A 24,294-nucleotide genomic window follows, 5' to 3' on the forward strand; every position below is an offset into this window, starting at 1 on the left:
AGAGTCCTTCTCTGTGCTTCTGTTTTCAAACTAGTGGCTGGAAGCCCTGAAACACTTTCATGTCCAAAAGTTAAAAAATACTAGGTTTCTTTTCCACACCTGAACCTTATACACTTCCCTGACTGAAGATCAAGACAATGAGGAAAAGACAAAAAAAAACCCTCCTTTCTTTCTATCTCTGTTCTCCTTAGGTTTGCTCAATTATACTTTTTCTTTGCTAAGTAAAACCACATCAGTGACCTTTTATCAACAATGACTACCAAATTATTAGAACTGGTGACAGAAATAGAGCCTGAGATTTAGGTTTTGGAACAAAATCAAGATTTATTATTTGTTCTGTTTCTCTTTACTCCATTTTTTATCATAAAATTGTCACAATAATGTGTCTTCCCTTGAAAATGTTGTGTTTTGCCTCCAGCAACCCACAAATCACAAACACAGATTGCTGAGGATGTTATTATCTTTCTTTTTTTCCCTCAGAAGTAAACTTTTTGTCTGATATTCTCTCCCCAAGACAAATGATCTTCTAGAAAGTATGGCATGTATTTATTTTGAGTTTATATGATTCTATCATGCACTTTGCCCATGACTGATTTTCTGCTTTGTTGACTGTAGGTTTTATGTCTTCTTAAGATTTCTGAAAACTGATGGTAAGCATTAGAACCTTTTCATTACCACAGATTCTGGTGGTGTAAATTCCATTGAAACTCTCCTGCCCAGCATTTTCTGTTTCTCGCTGGTAGACCTTCAGAGGTGAATGGCTATTAACCACTGTACAACGAGCTTGAAGTGAAATTCAGGTTGTCAGAAGCCACATCTCTACACTTGCAAACCTGAGATTTCGAGGAGTATCTTCTTTCTCTCTGAGTTGAAAGGACTTTTTATCTAAACACAACAGGTAGCACCCTGCAAAGTTAGCTTTACCTATGCCAGTAACCTTCACCAAATTATATGCCTTTTCAAGCTTCTAAGGGAAATTAGCAATGAGCCACAGACAGTTGGGTCCCTTCTGTATTGTCATACACTACTGGACTCCAGCCAGCTGGTCCTTTTTCTGGCCACTACACGTGTCCTTACTGTGAGCTACCTCTACACTTGTACGTCCTTTTAGTTTTCTAAAGCTTTCAGCACATGAATGATGATAAAGCTACTCTGGTTACTGACTAGTGTAATGTTCTGGGCAGGATTTGCTAAGGAAGAGAAACAGCGGGCAAATCTTCATAGAGGAATGCTACTTATATCAGCTGTACACAGTGGATGAACAATCCTATTCTTGACAGAAAGCCAGTGACGTGTCGTCAGTATTTTTTTCCTTTCACTCCTTGGTTGCTGAAACAGAAGAAAATAACCAAAAGAGTTTGATTTAATGAGAGGACACAGGACAAATTAATAGTTGTGATAACATTAGCTAAATTAATAGCATCTGCAAGACTTGTCACATACAGTGGAAATTCCTTATTTCTTGTCACACCCAATCATCTTTATAGCTCATCACTAGACTCTCCAGCCTGCCTATGTCTCTCTCGTAGGGGCAAGGCCAGAACTGGACATGGTACTATAGATGTAGACTCACCAGTGCTCAGCAAAAGGATGGATCACCTTCCTTGACCTTCTGGCAAACTTCAGCCTCCGCAGCACAGGATGCCATCAGCTTTTTCCATGCCAATACTGGAAAATATAAGAAGGTAATAAAATCCTTGTATTTTCTCAATGGAATACAAAGTGCTAGGTACTTAAATCTTCTTATGATAAAAATGAAGCATTAAGGAAAAACAGCTCATCAGTGGTTATTACAAGTGAATTACTCTTCTTTATAGCATCCATAAATACTGCTAATGCATTACTGTTTCACACACTGAACTCAGAGATGAGAAAATATAAATCAGTAATACATCCACTATTTTCCAGTCACTTCATAACAAAAAAAAAAAAAAAAAAAAAAAAAAAAAAAAGGCCCATGTACCTTACAAAAATTGTAGGGCTCTCCATGTCCTACAGAGTTGAGAGACACATGTAAGGTTATTTGCAGCCTGCAGTAGGTGGTAGGAGGAATTGTTTGTAAATTCAGTTCTCAAAGGACAGATTCACCAGTGTTCACAAGCCACCTGCCATCAAAAGCAGATCAGTTTGCTCCTCCACACACAGCATGAACTGAAGAGGTGTTCTAAGGTGTGGTATCACATAAGTGAGAAGGGTACACTTGTACTCTGCTTGAGGGGGACACATCCCAATCCCCCAGCAATGACATGCAGATATCCATTTTTCACTTTATCTGAGGTCTCATGCTGTTTCTGCCTGTTACACACCCTTGATCATTTTCATATTCCCTTCCGTATTTCCCTAACATAACCTTATTGAGAATTCCTATATCCCTTTTCAGTGTTATTTTGCTGTCTTTGCGCAACTGATGAAGGAGGCAGGTGCAGCAAGCAAGATCTGTCTCTTCACTTTGGCTATGAGCACATAGCAAAGGTCTGGAATTTAAAAGAATTTAAACTTAACTAGAAACTCCTGCATGCATTTCATATATATCCATAGTAACTGAGCTCACAGCAGACTTTTTCACTTGGTCAGCCACCCTGACGGTGGTTGCTATGGATGTTTTGATGGTTTCTTTGCAATTATAAGGTTTTGTAGAAACTGATGTTTCTGACAGTACATTGTTTCTCTGAGGTGAATTTCACATTTGACTACCTGTTATTCCAGCATTCTACACATACACACATACAAATCAAACAGCAGAAGATGCCTGTGTCATTCAGGATGTTTCCAGTGCACAGTTAATGAAAACACTCCACAGGCAGATAATAACAAAAAGTGAATATGGGCAGTCTAGTGTAATGTAATTGCAACCCATCACTGCAATCACTGCATGACAACAAGGCATCACACAGCCTTGCAGCAGGTCAGAACCTAAACCATGCCTTTGAAGACGACAAGGAAACAAAACAAAACAAAACAAATTAATAGCATCTGATTTTTTCACAGTATTATATAGCACAATGGCACATTTTGTGGCTTTTCATTCTAGTGCAGGAATTAAACTGGAGAATGCGAGGTCCAAGTGACATGCTTCAGATTTAAAGCACTTATAGATGAAAACCAGCTTATATGGTTTTAGGATAAAATTAATAACTCCACAGGTACAGAATACAATCATTAAATGGTTGGTACACTAACAGATTAAATAAAATTTGACTTTACAGGACAGATACCTTTTATTACTTCAATTTTCATTTGATTTTATTCATATCTTTCTATGTAGTCATTTAAAATTACATAAACAATTAATACAAAACAGATTAAAAATTAATTATTCAATCAAACAAATCTTCCACATTTTTCTTCTCTCTAATAAGTTCTTCACATTGTGTGTGTATCAGTTCAAGAACAAAAGAATAATTTGGAATTCAAGATTTGTCTCACTTAAATGTCAGGAAAAAATTAATATTTTAATAATAAATAAATACAAATTATTACCATATACAGATATGCAAAAATCAACAAGCAGTCATGCGTGGTATTATGCAAATCAGACTATTTCCTCGCCATTTATATTTATCCATTAATAGCTAGAAACATATTATGGATATTCTGGACACAAAATACATTCTAGTACCAGCAATTTCATCATCATTTTTGGTCATAGACTAGAAATGAAGATAGAATATGGGAAAAAAGAATGCTATGAAGAATCATTCGAACTGGTTATTATGTGGGTTTACTAATTAAGTGCTAAGCAGGAGTGCAAGGTAGTGGCCTACTGACTGGCTTTGGACATCAGTTAGTGCTGGTTCTGGTCAGCTCTTCAGGGAAGACTGAGTAGCTAGAGAGAACAAGACCATAATTTGGAAGCAGTCCTGTTGAATGGAGATGTAAAAAGCAATGAGTTAGATTATATGACACAAAAAAATCTAGAAAGATTAGAAATCTGTGCCAAAGCCAAACAGAGCAAAATCAGTTTATTCTTCCAAAAAAAAAAAAAAAAGTCAACCTAATAAACCTGGGAAAATCCAATTAAAACCAGAAATACTCAGCCTGTTGGAGAAGTGTAGGTAAGATTAATGATATAGAAGTCCCAGGGGCAAAATCTAAAAGTGAATGAGACAGGGTTTGGCAATGTGATATGGCTGTAAAACCAATTGTGCTGGGTCTACAGAGCTCGTGAAGGGCCTTGAGGGGAAGCTGTATGAGGAGCAGCTGAGGTCACTTGCTTTGTCCAGCCTGGAGAAGTGCAGACTGAAGGGAGACCTCACTGCAGTTACAACTTCCTCATGAGGGGAAAAGGAGGGCCAGACACTGATCTCTTTTCTGTGGTGACCAGTGACAGAATCCGAGGGAATGGCCTGAAGCTGTATCAGGGGAGGTTTAGGTTGGACATCAGGAAAAGGTTCTTTCCCCAGAGGGTGGTTGGGCACTGGAGCAGGCTCCCCAGGAAATGGTCACAGCGCCAGCCTGACAAAGTTCAAGTGTTTGGACAATGCTCTCACACACATGATGTGACTTTTGGGGATGGTTCTGTGCACAGTGAGGAGTTGGACTTTGATGATTCCAGTGGGTCCTTTTCAGCTCAGAATATTATGTGATTCTGTGATTGATTTTCTGAAAATTTTTAAGAAATTGGAGTCTCATATATATGATCTTCTACAAATATGATCTTCTACATATATGATCTTCTACAAATATGATCTAATTAATATTTCAGACCATGAGAAATGAATACCACCGTATACATTGCTATATGAACATAATTAGTGCAATTATAGTTTTCCATATTCTTATAGAAATCAGGAATTTACATCAAATTTTATATCTAATAACTTAATATTACCAGAAGAGACAGACAATAGAAAATTCAAATGTATGAAGTTGTACTGATCTTTGGGAAAAGCTGAGGATAAAAATCAATGTAGAGAAGGCTAAATCCTCTTTTTCCAGTTTACTTAAAATTATAATAGCAATGTGTGTAAAAAGCATTTCATTAATATTCTCCAAAAAGTTTAAATAAAGAAGCAATCTTTCCTGAGTGAAACAACTGCTAATGAAAAGCAGCCTAAATTTTTATCTCAGCCTGAGTTTTCATCTTTTCACACTGCATGAAATTCATATTGTAAATCCTTGATATCAAGTGAATGAGTATACCGTGATGATATGGAACTTTCATTAAAATGTTGAAACATTTTACAACAGAAAACAATATACAGTTGTAATTTGCTTCCCTGAACAATGACAGGGCAAGTTTTCTTTGAGTTATACATATTTTCTAATGAAATCACAACTAATACTGAAAGTACCACAGCAAATATTCTATTGATGAAAGCTTCAGATTGTCTTTTTCTCAACTGCTCTATGCATTTTATAAATAATCTTTGAGACAATAAAGGGCACAGACATATGTGTCTTCTGCTGTTAGATTTTATTTTCAGTGGAGAATTGTTAGCCAAGATGATTTAAAGGTGTAGCATTCCCAATTTCCAGTAACAAAACTCCAGGTTTCTCTTGTATTTCTTAAGCTAGCTTTCTTCAGCTAATCACTAAAATATTTTTATGCACCTGTCCATAAAGGAAACTGAACACTGTCTCATCATAGCTGAGAAATTGAACAGTGCATAGTACTTGCAAGAATCTACATAATTTGGAAAAAAACCTTCTTGCTCAAAATAATCACCCCTGCCAGGAAGCTTATATCACCTGGGGGGAATAGCATGCATGAAAATATGCAGGCATCTGAACAAGTTTTGCAAGCATAGGCATGGGTGAAATGACAACTGATTAATAAGGCACCTCACAATTGCTGAAATGCTGGCTTCCTTATGACTATGGAAGCAGAATACTTCATTTTCAGACAGGAGGATTGTATTTTGAAGGAATCTGAAGAGATAGGGAAGAGATAAGGAAGAGTGGCAGGAAACGGTGAAATATTCTTTATTTTAATTATCAATATTCTCTTAAGAGTTTTGAAAAAAAGAAGATAAGACATAAATGAAACAATACCCTCCCTTCAGTAGTCTTTACAGAATTTTATTCCTGCCAATGACTTTAATTAATGGTTAAAAGGAAAATTTCTTCAAATATGCCATCTATCACTGCCAACAGTCACAGTCCACAATTCTCTTACAAGCTTGAAAGTATTCAAGCCATTTAAATAAAATATTATATTCTAGTTCATTATGTAACAAAAGAAAATTCAAATACTATCAATTAGGGCCTAACCTGAGAAGACAGAGTTGTATGCCATTATTTCTATGTAATTCAGAAGAGAAAAAAATACTTGTGTGGTTATTTACTCTATCAACAGCTCCCCCCTACAAGTCAAATTGAAAATATCATAGATTCAAATTCATGGATATTTACTTTGGTTCTGTAGTGACAGCCCTACAAGACTGGACTTTCCTATGGATGTGCATGTAACTCGCTGAGAGTTAAATGAAAAGTGCTATTAACAGCAATAGAAAACTACTCATAAACAGGTGATAAATCTAGTAAGAACTGTCTTTTTATTGTAAGAAAATTATTTTGCATACTTCTCTATCCATATATCAATGCAGCAAGTAGTGTTAATATTATTCAAAAAGCAGTATCACTTGATTCAACTCAAAGATGGTCCTTATAACCAAGTGGTGCAACATGACGGCCTCAAAACTGACTGATTTAAAGACCTGGTTGGAGCTGTTGAGGGCTCCCAAAATTCCCATGTGAATTATTGCTTTTCTTATAGAATGCAGCCCATTATGAAATTCAAAGACAGTTTTGCCTAAAGAGCAAACATGCCAAAACTAAATAGAAACCTATGTTTCTCCCTCAAATGTTCCTTTATCAGTCAGTTTTATTAACAACACACAATATTGTCATAGTGCAACAGAAGTAACATTTAAAATGGAAGTAACAGCTTCAAAGAATTTAAAAAAACTCCAAAAGATAATATAATAAGATGGTCTGTGACAAGCTGGGGAAAGAAATTATGAATACATGTAAAATCCATACTTGGAGACACTGCACACTGGGAGAGAGTACACACACTAACTAACTAGCAAGATAGATTAATAAGTTAGTACACATTAAAAAAAAAAACATACCGAGTTCCAGGTTTGAAGGGCTGAGAAAGAAAAGTGTGATCTACAAAAAGACCTCTCTACTGAGAAAATTTTTTCTGGACAAGGGTTGAATTTCCTTGCCTTTAAACTTCCTCTGTTCTTAGGGTTATGGTTGGAGTTAAGACAGAAAAGAAAACTTGAAGGTTCATTGACAAGAAAAGGATCCTACATTTGAAACAGCTGAGACTGGATGGACAGAATGGTCCCCAAATATTAGCACTCATGAGGTGAGACAGTGTCTCTGTACATAAGAACAAGGAAGGAGAGGAAGGGAAACCTCAGAGGCACAGCCTTGAGGGCTCTGGAAAATCTCCAGCAAAGCAAGGAGGATGGGCTGATGTAGTAATTCTCGTATGGAAATAGTCAAGTCTGGCAGCGGAAATAGTGGCACAAAGGTCAGACAGTGGTAATGTTTTAACTTGTGAGAAAGCCACTAGCACCACCTGCAATGGGGAGGGGTTAGGTCTAAGAAAGAGAGAAAGCATCTGGTTGCAATAGGGCTACAAAGATAAAACAAAGGTGGTGGAGGGTAGGGATGGGGTGGTAGAAGAATTAGTAAATTCCCTGAAATTTTTCTCAGCTTGGTCTTGTCTGGGAACACGGATGTGCCTAGGATTTGCATGATGATTCCCTTAGAATTAGGTGAAAGAGAAAACATAGACCTCCCAGTGGAATGCAGCTGCAAACAGAAAAAGTGAGGGCAAAGCTGTAAAAATAATTGTCCCCTGAGAACATGTTCATCTGGGCCGGGACATTGGGTCTAAAACAAAGGCTTAGCTAAGGCCAGGACCAGTATTAAGGGTTAGGGTATTGGCTGGGAAAGGGACAAAATCTACAACAGCTTAGACAGAGGCTGAAAAGAGGCTGAAAAACAAGGCTGTCAAAAGAATTGTTCCCTCCAAATGTTCTCACCTCTGCTGTGGTATTGGGCATTGAGTTAGGATTCAGCCAAGGAGAAGGCTCATCTAAGGAAGAGAGTTAGGAAAGAGACCTACACTGGAAGTTGGGGTGGCATTGCAAAAGGACCATCCAGAGAGGTGTAGGTTTCTCTCTTCAGCCTATATCTTTCTCATGGCAGCCTCTTTGAAGGTCTCCTTCTCTGGTTATTTTTTCTTCACTCCTAAGAATCCTAAGTGATAAGGGAACTGCTCCAGCCCCAGTTCCTGCTTCTATCAGAGGCTCCAGGATCCTAGGGGGGAACTTCAAGTCTCAGCTGTTCCTTTTCTTAGAAGATTTTTCAGTGTCCTAAACATGGCTATCCTACAGTTTACTGCAATTTTATTCCTAAATATAACCCCAAACATAAAATAAGTCTAGGCACTTTCCTTCTTCATTTTACCCAGAAAAGGATTTTCTCCAGGGGTAGATAAAGCCCACAGGGGTTTTTATTTTCAGACAACCCTTCTTCTGCACCACTCAAGCTGTACCTCTAGGCTTTTTCTCTCAATCATTGGAGTTGTAAAAGGAAGTGACTGGTGCAAAAATAATTGTTTCCTCGGGAATTTTTCATCTTCATTGGCCTTTTATTTTCTGAGGTTCATTTCAGGGTTTGGGTTAAGGTTATTTTTGACTGAAAGTCCATAGCTACGTTTGATCCCATCTGGATGGCAGCTGACAAAGAAACCCATGGGCAGACTCTAATATTCTAATATTCTCCTTGGGAGAACACTGCATCTTTGCATGGAACACTGTTTTTGGTTTATGCATCAGTCAAGCATTTATATCAGTGCCAGAGGAGGTTTAGAGACAAAGAGAAATATGAAATGAAGTTATAGTGAGGCTGCAATGTATGCTCCATTGTTAAATAAGAACTGATACTACAACTGGAGAATTGCATCATATTTATCTAATTGTTTGTCTCAGTGGAAAAGGGATTCCTCTCCTATGTCCAGGCTAGGCTAAAGACACTCTGTTAATGTTGGGTGTGTTGAGGAGAAGAATTAGCTTAGAACTTCAGTGAGACTAAGTCTGGAAAGGAGATGTCAGAGGGAATTGTGAGTTCAAACAAAAGTATACTTTTAGCTAGTTTTCAGTATAGATAAAGTCCATCTGGACTTTTGTGACATTCACGTGACATGTAGGATTTAGTGTTAGGGCTTTGGTTACTGTTTTGAGAAAGAGAAATAAACAAATGACACTTTGGAGATATCTTTTACAGTTAAGACTTACATGTAAATTTTTTTTTTTTTTTTAGGAATATTTATTCTTTTGGCTGGAATATTAGCCCTGTCCTAGATCAAACTACAGTTTGATCAGGGGAGGCTGGTAATGAATAGCAAAAGAACCCTGAAATTCTCCCATGAGCAAATTTTTGTCATGACTGGGCTGCCACGCTTTTTTTCTGGGGTTCCCCTTGCATTGGGCTTATGTTGAAGGAAATGCAGTAATTTGTTTGAACATGTAAGATGTTTTCATTTTTACTTGCCTTAACCAACAGAGGCATGGTGGATCCATGTGCTCTGCATGGTACCACAAGTAAGGATTTCTTGTGCTAACCACTGACTTGCAGAGTGGGCATATATTCACTTAGGCTAAATGCAAAAACTGTGCAGGACAAAGTTATGAGGTCCTCTGTAAAGGAATGGCTTTTTCTTCCCCCCATTTTCCAACATACAGCAACAAATACTCTTATCTTGTCAGCATTATTTTGACAACAAAAATCCTACATGTTCTTGTTTTGTATGACACCGTTTTCTTGAGTGTCTGTTGCATTACATGCATGTTGATACATAGATCTGCTCCAGTTTTCTCTCAAGATCTGTAGAAACTGAAAAGCCTTAGAACCATGAGTAGTGGTTAGAACTAAATGAATTTGTATTCAGTGAGTTTTGAAGAAATAAACAAATTTTATAGAATTATTCTACACAGTTATTTAATTGTATAATTTGACTTACACTCAGCATCACAGCATCTATGTGTTTATGTTTGCTATATGCTAAAGCAAAGCATCACACCAACAGCTTTATGATTGTAAACCTAGCACACAACATAGCTTACATTTGAGAGAACATAAATATAACTTTTCTGTTGCTTCTGGCCGCATGGATAATCTTCCATAAACAAATTGTGGATGACTGAACAATGCTAGCCTGAACATGCCTGTTTAGGAGATTTTTGTAATAAACCCCTTCTTTCTCAGGGAGATGCTTATGCCTTAGGCTCTCTGCAGTAAGAACCAGAATTTAATTTTCTTTACTTGAGGGAGCTCAGATTCTGTTTTTCAATTTAGTTCACTAAAAGCAAGAGAGACCAGCATCAAAATATGACCATAAAGATTAGTGCATCCATACCAGGACCTGATTGAGACCCATCACACCTTCCTGTTTAGGTATGAGCAAATCAGTATAAGTGAAACAAGGAATCTCTCTGAAAGGCTCTGACATAAATAAGAATGGTTATGGCAGCAATGGTTATGGGAATAATCCTAAGAGTATTGCAGAGACAGCTCATATTTGGTTAGCTTCTTGAGACTACTTTCCACAAAGCTGACCCAGTTTATGTGTATGTTGCTTCTGCTTTATGAGCAGAGCATCTATTAATCAAGTCAGAATTCAGACCACTGTTTTGCCTTCTGCATCATGCATTACTCAAAATCCTCTTTCACATTGTGCATTACAATCTTTAGAATTTCAGAGCCATATTTTGAGTAAAGTACATGAAATTAACTTGTATATGAAATGACTGCTGTTTTGTATGACACTATTTTCTTGAGTCTCCCCATTTAACCTATTTTCATTATTATTCAAATATATGCATATACAAAGTTCTTAACATCCTTGTATTCAGTACTGAATGTATTTAAAGGAAAGCATAATATACATGCACTGCACTCCAAGTATAAAATGAATGCTATAGAAATGCACAGTATCACTGGTCATATCACTAATTATTACAATGAAATTATTACAGAACAAGAAAACATGACAGAGCAGCATTAGCTAGACGATATTGAAAAGTTCTTCAGACTGTTTTCTTGTTGTCTAGAGTATGAGACTGAGGCAAATGTAGATATGTGGTGATGCCTTAAAGACCTAGAAATAACAGACTTCCAAGGCAATATTAGTATAGGAGATAATATAAAGGCTGGTCTTTAATGAAGACCTCCAGGGGTAGATATGGAAGAATGCCCAGCCTACACAGGATGAAAACAGTTTTATACATTTACCAAATTACCATAATTGACAAGTATTCACAATTAGAAGTATAGGTGATGAGGGAATTCTCCCGTCTGGTCAAACCTTCTTCTGGACACGCCCTCTGCCCCCTCTTGATAGTAGCTGTACTTTGCTTATGAGAAAGTGTCGGGAGAGAGTAGTTCATCCTTGCTTCCCAGAGAATTTAGTCTTGGACCCCCATAGCTCGGAGCCTCTGGAGGATGTATTTTGTCTCTGTCTGTCAGGGGAGGAAAAGTACTGGAGTTAGCTAAGAACTATGTAACTATGCAGCAATAGTCTACAAAGCTATGAATATAGAGAGAGGAAATACAAAACCAGAAATAATCCTGGCATCAGTGGTATATTCTGTTGTTCTGACTGCACAAGAATTCTGTAAATGTGTGCATACGCAGCCATGTGCTAATCACAGAAGCAAGAACATCACAATGGAAATTCTAAACACGTTAGCAGCCAGAAAAAAGCATCTGCACCATTTTTTGAAAGTCCCATTTTTTGAAAGTCCTTGTCTGTTTGGTATTAACAAGAAGTATAGATACCTCCTGAGACAAATGAAATTTTTAAGGATAAATATGAATTTCAGTAGCTGTTATTTTTCACCTTTTGTAGGTTATAGAGAGTAACTTTCTATTTACAGGGATATGGAGACAGGTGAGTAGGAGTGTTTGCTGAGGGCAAACAAAGGTTAATTGATTTTGCTTACATATGAAGCTCACCCCCTTCTCAGGGCCCATTCTGAAACATATAGCAAGTACAATTTTATCCTCAGTTTTAATTATGTGTCTGTATATGTATTTACACACATAAGTAAGGGCTTGGACTGGTGACCTAGCTACTCATCTTTGGTTTTTAGTTTCCCTGAGCAACAATAGTGCTGTGCCGTATTGTAACACCAGATCATTACAAAATGAACTATTTTGGGACTGTGCCCATTGCACTTGGGGATCCAACTGTTCAGGCCTCAGGCAGTATCTGTACAAATGATGTAAAGAAATTATTTAATCTCTACTGGAAAGTAGAGAAGTATCACTGCAAACAGCTGAAAAGAGACCAGGTAGTGAAAATGGTCTAGCTCATTCTGTATCAGGGCACAGGCTTGTCCATGTACTTGCCCTATGGCAATGGGGCTATAATTAGAGCTGTAGCTGCTGGGTTAAAAGAGATGCTGCTATACTCAAACTCCTATTATGGGCAAAGAGGAAGATAACATATGAATGGGACTCAGAATGTATTTTTATTCCATTTAAAGTTTTACTAGTCTAATAGTCTAAGTTAGATAATTAATTGTCATGGTCCTCAGCCCATCAATAAGTTTTAATAGCTTTGACCTCCATCCATGCCCATTGGTCCAGGAGATGCAGTTAAGCTCCTTGCCTGAATTATGCTGTAGGTATGTTTGTGCTCAGCTATCTTAGTTGCTTGTTGCTTTTTGTCTCAGATCATCATTAGACTGCAGTAACATCCACCACACCTATGCTTCTGTTAGAATGAATGCTGTCCCTCTGCACATTGTTGTACCCAGCTTGAATATTATTTTTTGTGGTGAAAAGTACTTAAAGAGCTATGCCCCCAGTCTGGGTTTTTACAACTCTGATAAAGCATCATCTGCTACAGCACAAGCAGCTGATGAAGAGCCAAGACACAGAGGCACACCTTACCTTCTATGGCAGCAAAAAAAATGCATATTTTCTACCCAAACATTGTCTTTTCTGTTTCAGACTGTAATGGCTCAGCACCCCGTGCTGCTCTCCATCTGTGCCTTAAGCTACAGTAAAGCACTGAACTATCATGGAAGCTCTGTTAACAGGCTGATATGAATTCTTTCAACACCTGTACATTAACCACATTACTAAGTTTTATAGGATGAAAAAAAGAGCAGGAAGAAAAAAAAATAAGTGCTTTAAGGAAAACTATTCTACAGTGGTTATCACTAAGACATGTTTGAAATCAGCACTTTAGAAAAACATCTAAAATTCACTCACAGATGCTGCCACCTAGAGTCTGGCATTATGACACGGTGAACACAAGGATTATAGAGTAACTTTCAGGCAGGAATTTTCAATTTGTGTGGAGGTAGAAGTGTTAGTTTCTGGGGAAGTAGGTAGCAGGAAAAGGTGAAAGAGTAGCCTAACAAGTAGAAGGCAATTTTAGACCTTGAAATTTGTGTCTTCCTTCAGTAATGGTCAAAGTCCGATCTTACACTGAAAGGTGGAACAGCAGAACTTAGCATGGGAAAGAAAATTGGACCTGCTATTCTGTCCATTTATCAAAATACTTAAAATATGGATTTATTTCCAGTTCAATTTCCATGTCTGAAAAATAATGGTCAGCAGAATAAGAGATGTTCTAGTTGTGCAAACTTGCCTTCAATTTTGATGAAAGAGCCTGCCAGTTCTCAAAAAGTCATAGAGAAAGCATATTTAAGCTACTAAGCATCAGTAGAATATTGCAGAAGACAAAATATCCCCATGAGGCAGCCTAACTGGAAATCCAAGGCAGCCCGGAAAATGAGCTATCCCGCTATGCTTTAGAAATTGCAAATAGCAGCAACCCAGTTTCTCAGCTAACCTGAAGGACCTGGCAGCATTTGCTACAAGATGTCTAATTCCATGCCTGGACTCTCACACAGTGTGTTATTTGTTCAGAAATGAGCTACAAGCCGGGATCTCAATTTGCTCAACAGGATATGGTTTGACTAAATGTGTCTGGATGCATTTATAATGGGATTATAGATTTCAATTAGGAGTCATTACAAAGCAATACTTTGTCATACATACTTTAGCAAGCAGAACTGGGGCAAAAAATAGGGCTATGATGGAAAAGTCTCTCTTTTCCCTCCAAGACATTGTTATTGCTTCTTCACACTCCAGTACTGTTTTTTTCTCAAGTTCATGTTATGTTTCTTTCCTTTCTCTTTGCTGGCCTGTTGTCAAATTGATGGCTTCTACTTCCACTGAGCCCTGAACATGGTCCCAGTAACAGGCTGATCTGCAATTCTTCTTCTTGCTAATGAATGACAGTGAATAGACCTTTACTATATTCGATTGCAGAAGGGTTAAGCCAATTGTCTCCATGTTGGTAGGGGTTCAGCTTGACTGAACTAAACCGGCCCTGCCTTACCTTGTGTCTGTGCTTCATGGTGAAGAACAGGCTTGAGAAGATAGTGTCTGTTCAGTGAGCACCACAATCTTCCTAGCTGGTGACCGCTGAAAGAGCCAAAACCCAAAACCTACTGCTCAATAGGTGAGTAAGCCTCACTTACATCTGCTTTGTCAGGCTGTATCCCACGGAGTCTTACTGCAGAGCCATGCACACATGGATTCTCTTTGCTCCAGGAAGCACTAGAGCTAAGGCTGGCTTGGCCCCTTTGTGCAAAATTAAGGGTTTACAACATGGTTTGTGGCCAGCTCTCTTCTAATGAGGATTCACATGTCTGCTACCTGCAGTAGAGACTACTGTCATAGAGACATGTAACAAAGTGCAACTTATAACCATGCACCTGCATTTTCTTCCCAACAAACAGGATGACCACATTCAAAATGGAAATGCTGCATAGCCTGTACTGCTCTCCAGACTATGTCCTGGAAGTCTGAAAAGCTATTACCTGGCACGGGCTAAAATCATGAAAGAAAGAGAAAATCATCTCTAGAAAGAGAATTAACAGTGCTGGACCTCACTTATATCTGTGCCCTGGACTTGAATAGTCTTGTGTCATCAGAAAGCAGGAACTCAAGAAGGCGGTGAAAATAGGTGTGCAACTGATTCTGAATAGGATGCCGGTTTAACAAAATACTGATTGTTAACTATGATTTAAGTGCTCATATTTTCATGCGAAAAAATAAGAATGCCGAATGTCAAAGGTGAAAACAAGACGAAGCAGCTTATTCTCCCAGACTCCGTCTAAGGACATTGTTACTGAAACAAAAAATAATCACTTATGATAGGCAAGAGAGCAAGGTTCTAATGGGTTTTATAAGCATGATGTCAAGAAATCTATTCAGTCCCGTACAGTATCATAGAATCACAGAATCATAGAATGGTTTGGGTTGGAAGGGGACCTTGATAATCATCTAGTTACACCCCCCTGCCATGGCAGGGACGTCTTCAACTAGGTCAGGTTGCTCAGAACCCCATCCAATCTGGCATTGAACACCTCTAGGGATGAGGCATTCCCAACTTCCTTAAGCAACCAGTTCCAGTGCCTCATCATCTTCTCAGTAGAGAATTTTTTCCCAATATCTAACCTAAACCTACCCTCTTTTGATTTGAAGCCATTCTCCCTCATCCTGCCACTATACGCTCTTGCAAATCTTGCCCCATCCTTCCTTACTGGCTAGAGTTACCTTTTCTCCTTATCTATCTTTGTGGCATTTTGTGATGTCTATTATCAGTAGACATCTGGCCTGCTACTGTTATGATCTGTCAGTGATTGCACATGGTCAGATTTTATTCCAACCTACAGAACCAGTCTGCATCAGTTTGCACTGTACTGGAAACCCCGTTTGCATACACTGCTGTGCACTGGCACAAATAGTATGGAAATGACTCACAGGCAATGCACTACTTATAATTTTGCCAAATGGGGCAGTGTATTGGCAATTTTGTTGCATCTGCCATGATATTCAGGCCAGCTTTCTCTTCTGCAAGGGAAAGAAAACTGTCTTCCAGACTAGATGAATTTAAAAGGAAATATGACAAATTCTGCTCATTTATTCCACTAACACATTTCTATTCAGTAGTTACTATTTTATTTACATCCTTCAGCATAGTGAAGATCTGGTGCCTCTTAGTCCCAGTATTTTGGATAGCTAATACCAACCCATGGAACTGAGTGCACTACTAGGAAAAAAAACTCTTTTCTATAGGAACAGCACAAAAATATGCAGTTACTTAGCCTGGACTGATCACCTAGTTTCTTGTTAATCCTTTATTTGATGGAATTTAATTCTTTGAAATGTACAGCAAAAAAAAAGTAAAAAACATGCCAAGTTTAGAGTATAGACAGACAAATGGAAAACCAACTGAGGAAGGAAGAACAAAAGAAAGTGAGAAATGCAGGTAACAATTCCAAAGGCTCACAGCAGACTCACATGATGAATTATCATTTACTGTTAAGAAAGAAGCTGACGATATCCTACAGACATATCTGATCATAACATTCAGCAAATGAGAGAGTGAAAGATTGATGACAAGTTGCAGTGACCTGAGATTAAGTTACCCTGAAAACCAGTCCATAGGGGAAATAAATTTTAAAGTTACAGGTATGTTTCTGAAAAGCACACACTTTTACAGCATTTTCCAGGATCGCAAAGCATTTGATGTTAGAGGTGCATTAGACACAATTTTCAAAGGTCATAATCAGAACAAGTCTTAGTTAAATATAGGGTTATTAGACCAGACAATATCACTGAAAATGTTTCCTTCAGAAGGTATTCCCCTTATGTCTGAAATGAAAACCTGACCTGCAGATTTTTCATTCTGCCCAGCTTTCTAAACCCTCTCTAGACCTCTCTGCTGGTCACCTCCAGGAAAACCCTCCAGGAGAAGGATGTCAGAAACTTACAGGTCAGGAGCAAGACTGAGTATCTGATATGTAGGGTGGTCAATGAGTTCAGGGCAAATCAAGCAACCAGCAGATTGAAAAGGAATGTCTTAAATAGCCAGTGTGATTTTTCTGTTCAGGGAAAATTGAGAGTCAGTGGAGCCCATACTCACTCTTCCTTTTCTCATCAGCCCCACAAACCCATATTTCCTAAGATTTTAAAGCGCTATTTATAACAGTGCATTTCTCCAGAGTTAAAACTAATAAACAGGGAAGTACAAATATGGTGGGATTCAAAAAAGTATAGGATCAACATATATACACCAAAAGGTAGCTGCCTGGGAGAATTCAATGCCAGCACTAATGAGTAGTGATAAATCATTTTCACAATACAGACAAGTTTTAATGCTTTAAATTTGAATACATTCAAGTTTTAGGTGATAGTTTTGGGAGAGCTTTAGGGCTTTGGGTTTTTGCTTGCTTGTTTAGAGAAAATAGAAAGTATTTCCAAGACTGCATATTGGAAGAAATATTAATTTCTCTTTATCTTACAAGATCAGAGAAAAGAGTATCAGGTCTATGTCCTCAGTAACACTACATTAAAGCAGACAAGTGCTACTGAGGACATAGACCTGATCCACTGAGCAATGCCAGAGCTGCTGTATTCCACATGGCAATATAATGAAGTTCATTGGAACCTCAGACAGCTCATATTTATTTCAGCACATAATTTTTTAGTGCTGTTCTAGATAATAGTGTTGATCTATAATTCCCTAGGTAGTTAAAAGCCACTGATGTTCTCATATTTTCCACCAGCGGCTGAAATCTACTAAACCAACAGCCATTGTGGGGTGTTTGCTGGATGCGCGGCTGGGGTTTTTCAGCTGCCAGCCTTTGCAACCAACCCTTGATTCAATGAAGCTGAAATACATCTGACTTTCAGCTAATGGAGTGATGCAAAGAGAATTTTTCAAGGAATGGGAAGGCAATCCCAGCAGGATTGCAGGCACACAAATGAAAACATTACTGTTTTTTCTTTGGAAAGACAATTTGTTATGTAGTGAGGACATTTCATGGGCATACACTCCTCCATTGGACTTCACTGCCCAAATGGCTGGAAAAGCAGAGGCAAATACTTCTCTGGGTTTTCTGAGCCATTATTCCTCAATAAGTTGACAGTAAGACTGTGCTTAAAGTGGACACAGGTTCACACACAACCTAACTCCATAAAGGACTGTTTTCTTAGTGTGTCCTTATTAAAGCATTTTAATTGCTCTTTACCTGACATCAGGTACTTGCAAAGATTCCAGTATTTTAGCACATTTATTCTTTCCTTATATTCATATCTGTTTTGATTTTTTTATTCAACTGAGAGCCGAAGAACAGGAGAACAATGTTAGTGCCTTCTGGGCTTGCCATAAGGAGAACTGAGATGATCAGTAAAAATTCCCAGTAAGCACTCTGTCTAGAACTGAAGTATATAAAAAAAGGATGACCAACTTTCTGCTCTAGGCCAGCTGTGCCTCTTCAACGCTCACAGCTTTACTATTGCTGACAATGCAGTACAGACCGGCAACAAACAGCACTTGCAAGCAGAGCATCCCTTGGCTAACAGTAGACCTCATGATCCATAACAATTCAGTCCCACTGGGAAGCACGGGCAAAAGGCACTGTTCCAAAAATTACAAATTCTGACTTTTGATTCAAAGGAACCTCTATGACAAGGTCTTGCATTTTAAAAGATCTGTTCTCTGGGAATGTGAATCTTTCCATTATATTCATGTATAATTTTGCTCAGTATCTGTGGTTTCAGATTTCCCTTTCTATTCCTCTTACACCATGTCAGTCCATTTGATTTGGCATTTATTCTACTCACCTCTGGAGTCATCCTAAGGCAGCTGGTTAGCCATGGAGAACATAATAAAATTAAAAACAGCAAACAAAATCCCAGAAAGGAAGGTTGACTACCTCAGGATATTTCATTTTATATAAATAAGCAATGCAATTTAGATTCATGGAATGTGAAAATCCAAGCTTTGACTCCAATTTGCAGATGTTACTTCATGCAGAAAAGAAACATGTTTAAGCGGGTAGTTCTTTTGATGTCAGAATTAACTTATAAATGTATAAGTTATTTGTCCTCTACTTTCAATCAGTCTTCACTACTGTGAATTTATTTTCTAAAAGACAGATGTCCGAGTTTCTGAAATGTTTGGGAATGAAAACCTGTACTATCAGTGTTAAGCTCAACTACTCAAATTTATTGGCATTTATTTTACAGATTTCTTCTGTGAAAAATCCGAGACTAAAATAGTGGAACTTATTGGTAAATCATCCTAGATTTATCGGCTCAATGGTTATAAACATTACTTTGATTTCTGTACACTCTGCTTTCCAGTCTTTTAAAAGTTATTGCCTCAGCTACCTGCAAGCTGCAATTTTGTTATGAAACCTACACACCTCATAGCCCATTGCAGAATAATCAGAGGTTTGTAAAAGCATATTCAATTCATTGGCACACATATTTTCTTTCATTCGGTATTTTGCAGTTCATGACATGATGTTTTTTAACTATAGGGAGCTAGAATGACTGCCTTAAGGTCTAGCTCCCTGATTTCATTAGATAAAATTTTTTGCAAGGAGAGGATGAAAGGTTGCTGATTTCTGAGACTGGATATAGATTTGAGTTCATTATACAGCACTTGGATTAAAATATCAGATTCTGACTACACAATTAAGATTCTGTGAAATCCACTTCACTTTTTTCTCAATTTTTTAAAACTCCCTTCCCATAAGATCATTTTTCCTTCATATTATGGTGGATTGACCCTGGCTGGATGCTGGGTGCTCACTGAGCCACTCTGTCACCCTGATCTGCAGCTAGACAGGGAAATTTAACAAAAGGCTCATAGGTCAAGAGAAGGCTAGGGAGAGATCACTCAGAAATTAACAGCAGGGGCAAGAGTGACTTGACTTGGGGAAATTAGTTTAATTTATTACCAAACAAATCAGAGTAGGATAATGAGAAATAAAGACAAAACTTGAAACACCATCCATCTACGCACCCCCTTTTCTGGGCTTAACTTTAATACCAAATTCTCTTTCTCCTCCCCCCCAGCAGCTAGGCGGGACAGGAGATGGGGCTGTGGTCAGTTCACCACAGGTTGTCTCTGCTGCTTCTTCCTCCTCCATGGGGAATTCCTCACACTCTTTCCCTGCTCCAGTGTGGGGTCCATCTCATGGGAGACATTCCTTAGTGAACTTCCATGAAAACTGGCATATTACTCAGACTTTCATTCCATGACTTTAAATTTCTATTCTTGAAAGAATATCAACTTCCATAGCTTCAACCTTCATAGCTTCTGAGAGCACATAAAGAGTGAACCAAAAAAAGCTGTAAGACCAGAAGGCAAATAAAGAGCTAAAAAAATTATTCCTTTAATAAAAAATAAATTTAAAAATATAGACAGAAAAGTAAAGCTCATCATTTTGGAGTTAAGTTCAAGTTCTGCTGAACATTAGGGACAACACTTGCTCACCCATTTGTCAAGGAAGTTGAGTGCCAGGTGTCTGTTTGTGGCTCCTGCCTGTAGCACTCCAGGTTATCGCTCTCCTGAAATGTCATTTCAGGGAAAAAAGCAAAACAGGAGCCAGGTATAGGCATCTCCCACTCTTGTGGAAGATGCCTTCTCCCAGCAGGGTCCTTCTTGTAAAACTAAACATGCTCCCCATGAACCTCATGGGCACAGCTCAAGTAGCTGTGTGCAACACCATTACTGCCACATGCTCATTCTGCCCGTGCCAACCCCACAGCAAACTCAAGTAAAACTGTAACTAGATATTGGTTAGCAAATAAATAGATATTTCTAAATTTTACCTGGGGTGAAAGTCTCAGTTAGTGCTGAATAATTAAATGCATCACATATTTTCATTGTCCAAAAATACATGTAAGCTATTTTAAGCAGCTTTGTTATGGATTCTCATGGCTGAGTAATGGACAAACTTGAACAATTTCCTCTGATACTGTTTTGGAAGCAATACCAAAAGACCAGTAGACACATCTACCATCTGTAAGCTAAATAAGTGCAGATTTGATGAAAAGATCAAGAGCTTGTTAGCATATTCACAGCATTCCACATTCCAATTTAAAAAAGGCAGATTAATATAATCAACTTCAGTCAACTCAAAATTGACTACTTCAAAAAGAGTAACCTTAAGCCCTGTATGTACAAAGAGAATGACTGAGGCACCTCCAGTGGGTAATTCATCTCCTAATTCCTTCACCCTAAATCTGGTGTTTTAGACAAGATGAGTCACTCCATGCAGACACTCAATTCATTTCACTGACTCAAAACTCAGTGTTTAAACTTGTACAACTTCCAAGATTATAAGTGTCATGGTTTGACACTGGCACCATGCCAGTGCCCCATGAAAATGCAACCTATCAATTGAATGCTGTGAAACGTGATCGAGAACAGAGCAAAGTGGACCAATCTTAATAACAAGGGAAAAAACTTTATTACACTACTACTACTACTATAAAAGGGAAAAAAAAAGGAAGGGAAAAAAGAAAAAAGAAAAAAAACACACACACACACAAAATTCAAAATGAAAACCTTTCAAAACATTCCCCCTCCCACCACCCAACTCCAACAAACCACAGCGAGACACATTTGGACCCTTAATCAAGTCTTCACCCTTCCACATAATCAATACTGAGTCCATCAGGGGAGAGAGGAGTCTCCCTTGCACCATAGACCCCCAGGAAACACAGCTGCCACCTCTTGTGTTTCCATGTCACACGTGGCACCACCCAGACACACCAGCCAGTGTGACACTCTCCTCTTCATGTCACAGTGCATGGACAGAGACTGCTTATAGGGCTCCTTTAAGGATGCTTTGCCAAGGACCAACAGGAACAACAGTCCAGTGTCTCATTTTGGGACTACAGTCCCTGCCATTTTCCCCTGGGGCTGAGGATCCAAGAACAGAGATCTCCTTCTCTTTTTCTCTGAAGATGGAGGGCATCATCACACCCTCCTCAGCTTTTTTCTGTTCATTCCTGAACTGGTAGTTGCTGAAGGAGTCTCTTGGCTCACCATTGCATCCCCCTAAAATGCAGTCTCTCTTGGAGGAAGGATTGGTTCTGTCTATGGCTAACAAGAATAGTCGAGCCAAAAGCCACTCCATCATCTCCCCCCAACCTTCTTTCCCTAACATCTGAGGTCCCAGGCTGTCTTTCTTTCCTTCAAACTGAGGAGGAGTAATATTTCACAAAGCCTTCATTTCCCAGGAAAGGGTTAAAATTCCCGGACTCCCCGGACGGACAGCTGAAATCTCGGCCCAAGATTCCACTATCCCATCTCATCTTTCCCCCTCCTTCTCCTTCTCTGCCAGCAAACTTCCAGGTGTCTGCAGGCTCTCTATCTCTTTCCCTCTAGGTTGGGGGGAAGGAACAAAGACCTCTCAGACGTTTCCACCCTTCCGTCCGCAGGAGCTGGCCCAGCTCGGTTTCTGATCCTTCACCCCCTGGTCTACCTCTGCAGGCCGCATGGCTTTTCGCCTCCCCCACCCAGCTCATGGCTGGGCAGGGGAGATCTGCACCCTCCGCTGACCAGAACCAAAGAGAGCGAGTTCTCCTGGGAATTCCGCTTTTAACCCCTCTGTGTTCTCAGAGGCGTGTCCACGTTCAATTGTTCACCCCAAGTGTCAGTATCCGAACCTGACCCCTGACTGGAATGACCTCATCCTTCTGCAAAAATTCTTTTTCCGTGTCAAACCACGACATTAAGTCAGATAGGATAAAAGTTGCATAAAATATCTGTTGTCTGAACTCAGGTATCTACATAGGCATTTTCATTGGAGATATATGTCCAGAAACACCTAGAAAAGCAGGTTTCATAATGACAGGCAGATTCTTTAGGTTTTAGGATTTTTAGTATGTTATAGAGGGATACAAGATGGAGGGTACAGGGTGTTGTCTTGAGTCCCTTTCTTCTTTCTTCTTCCTTCTTGGGTTTGGGTGACATGTTGTAATTGGGCAGAAAAATCCACATTGCGGGACTTTAGGGGTCAGTTATTGGGTTAGAAAGGAAAATAATTTAGGTGTCACTTCTTAATTGAGTAGCTTAGGTTTTTATTAGACTTAAAAGGCCTTGTAATGAAGGATTGTTAGCCGTTTTTGCGCTGTTTATCCTGCATGCAGAGTCTGGTGCAGACAGTGTGCTGAAGTTTTGCTAAGATAACAATAAATAGAAGCTGAAGATCAAAAAAGTCCAATGCATCTCTCGTTCCCGACACAGAACTGCTCCAGGAGGGTCTCCCCTGCCAGGGGAGTCCCCAGGGAGTTGCCCAACTTGGGGCCTGCAAACTCACACCTGGGAAATATTTTTCTTGTGCGTGTAAGCTGACAATAATGGCTGCAATTCCACATGAGGTCAAGTAAACTGGAGAGTAAGTACAGACATCCAATGCATATAAAATGCTTTCAGCTATTCAAAACACCAGCCTAGGGTGGGTAAACATGACACAATACTTGAGGAATACACATATTTCTACAGGGGCTGTGAGAAAGCAGAAGAAATATTCCACAAAACCTAAATGACACTAGAGATCTACATATGTGCAGCTGAATCCTTCCCAAAGGTAGGTGCCTACAATCATGCTGCTTACTTAAGGTCTCACTACAACTAGTAAAGGTCTAACCAGCATAATTCATGGAGCCTAGAAAGCTTCATCTTACTGAGTAGATATTGACAGCTTGATTTCATTGCCCATCAGTAGACACCGAGCATTATTTCTGATGTCATAAGCTATTCAAAACTCATGACTCCCAAACATGACACAGGTCTTGGGAAAGACCAGTGTCCTTCTGGAGTGGTGGCTAGAGGCCAGCAGGGTATTTCTTTAATATATCAAACAGCACTCAATATCTGTACAACCACCTCTCATAGCTGGTCACCTGAAGCTTCCTCTGTGCTCCACTGACAATATTGACTCATTTTACTTGACTAAGCATAAGAACATAACACCATTTGAGATGTTTAAAAATCTTCCATGTGACTTTCAGAAAAGCTAAGGACTCCTTCAGGCCTTTTGTTATACTTATCAGATCCATACAGGTGACAAATGTTAATCTCAGGCTGGATACCAAGCAAGATTTCTTATCTAAATTTAAAGTGAACTAACTAGGAGGTTCCTAGAAGAGATCAAAAAACAACAACAACAAAAAAAAAAGGCATAAAATCCTTAGGGACTTTCAGCTGAGGGCATTAATCAAGAAGACTATTCTGTTACTAGTAAGACTAAAATTTGTACTTGTGTTATGGAGGCAATGTCATGCACAGTGTTTCAAATGCATATCAGTGTAATTTCTGGCTCTTCCTTAGACAACAATCTAACAACTAAAATCTCTAAAAGCCATCCTAAAAACTGAGGAACATTGTTTTGCTGTTTTGTACCATTGCAGTTGTTTAGGTACTCCTCC

The 24,294-nt window shown here is 38.9% G+C and overlaps 1 non-coding gene across 6 annotated transcripts in view; it reads right to left on the reverse strand.

Moving 5' to 3' along the window:
- Positions 1-298: 298 nt before the first annotated feature.
- Positions 299-24,294, reverse strand: part of LOC116808022 (uncharacterized) — a 30,594-nt gene continuing 6,598 nt past the window's right edge. For 3 of the 6 annotated variants that reach the window (XR_012054973.1, XR_012054976.1, XR_012054975.1), the window contains exons 3-4: positions 1,574-1,668; positions 299-1,329 (exon numbers count right to left, since the gene is read on the reverse strand). This is a non-coding gene — a transcript (uncharacterized protein). The other 3 variants (XR_012054971.1, XR_012054972.1, XR_012054974.1) reach the window with 2 other exon arrangements.

The sequence above is a fragment of the Taeniopygia guttata genome, chromosome 3 (assembly GCF_048771995.1).
Source record: "Taeniopygia guttata chromosome 3, bTaeGut7.mat, whole genome shotgun sequence".
NCBI classification, from domain to species: Eukaryota; Metazoa; Chordata; class Aves; order Passeriformes; family Estrildidae; genus Taeniopygia; species Taeniopygia guttata.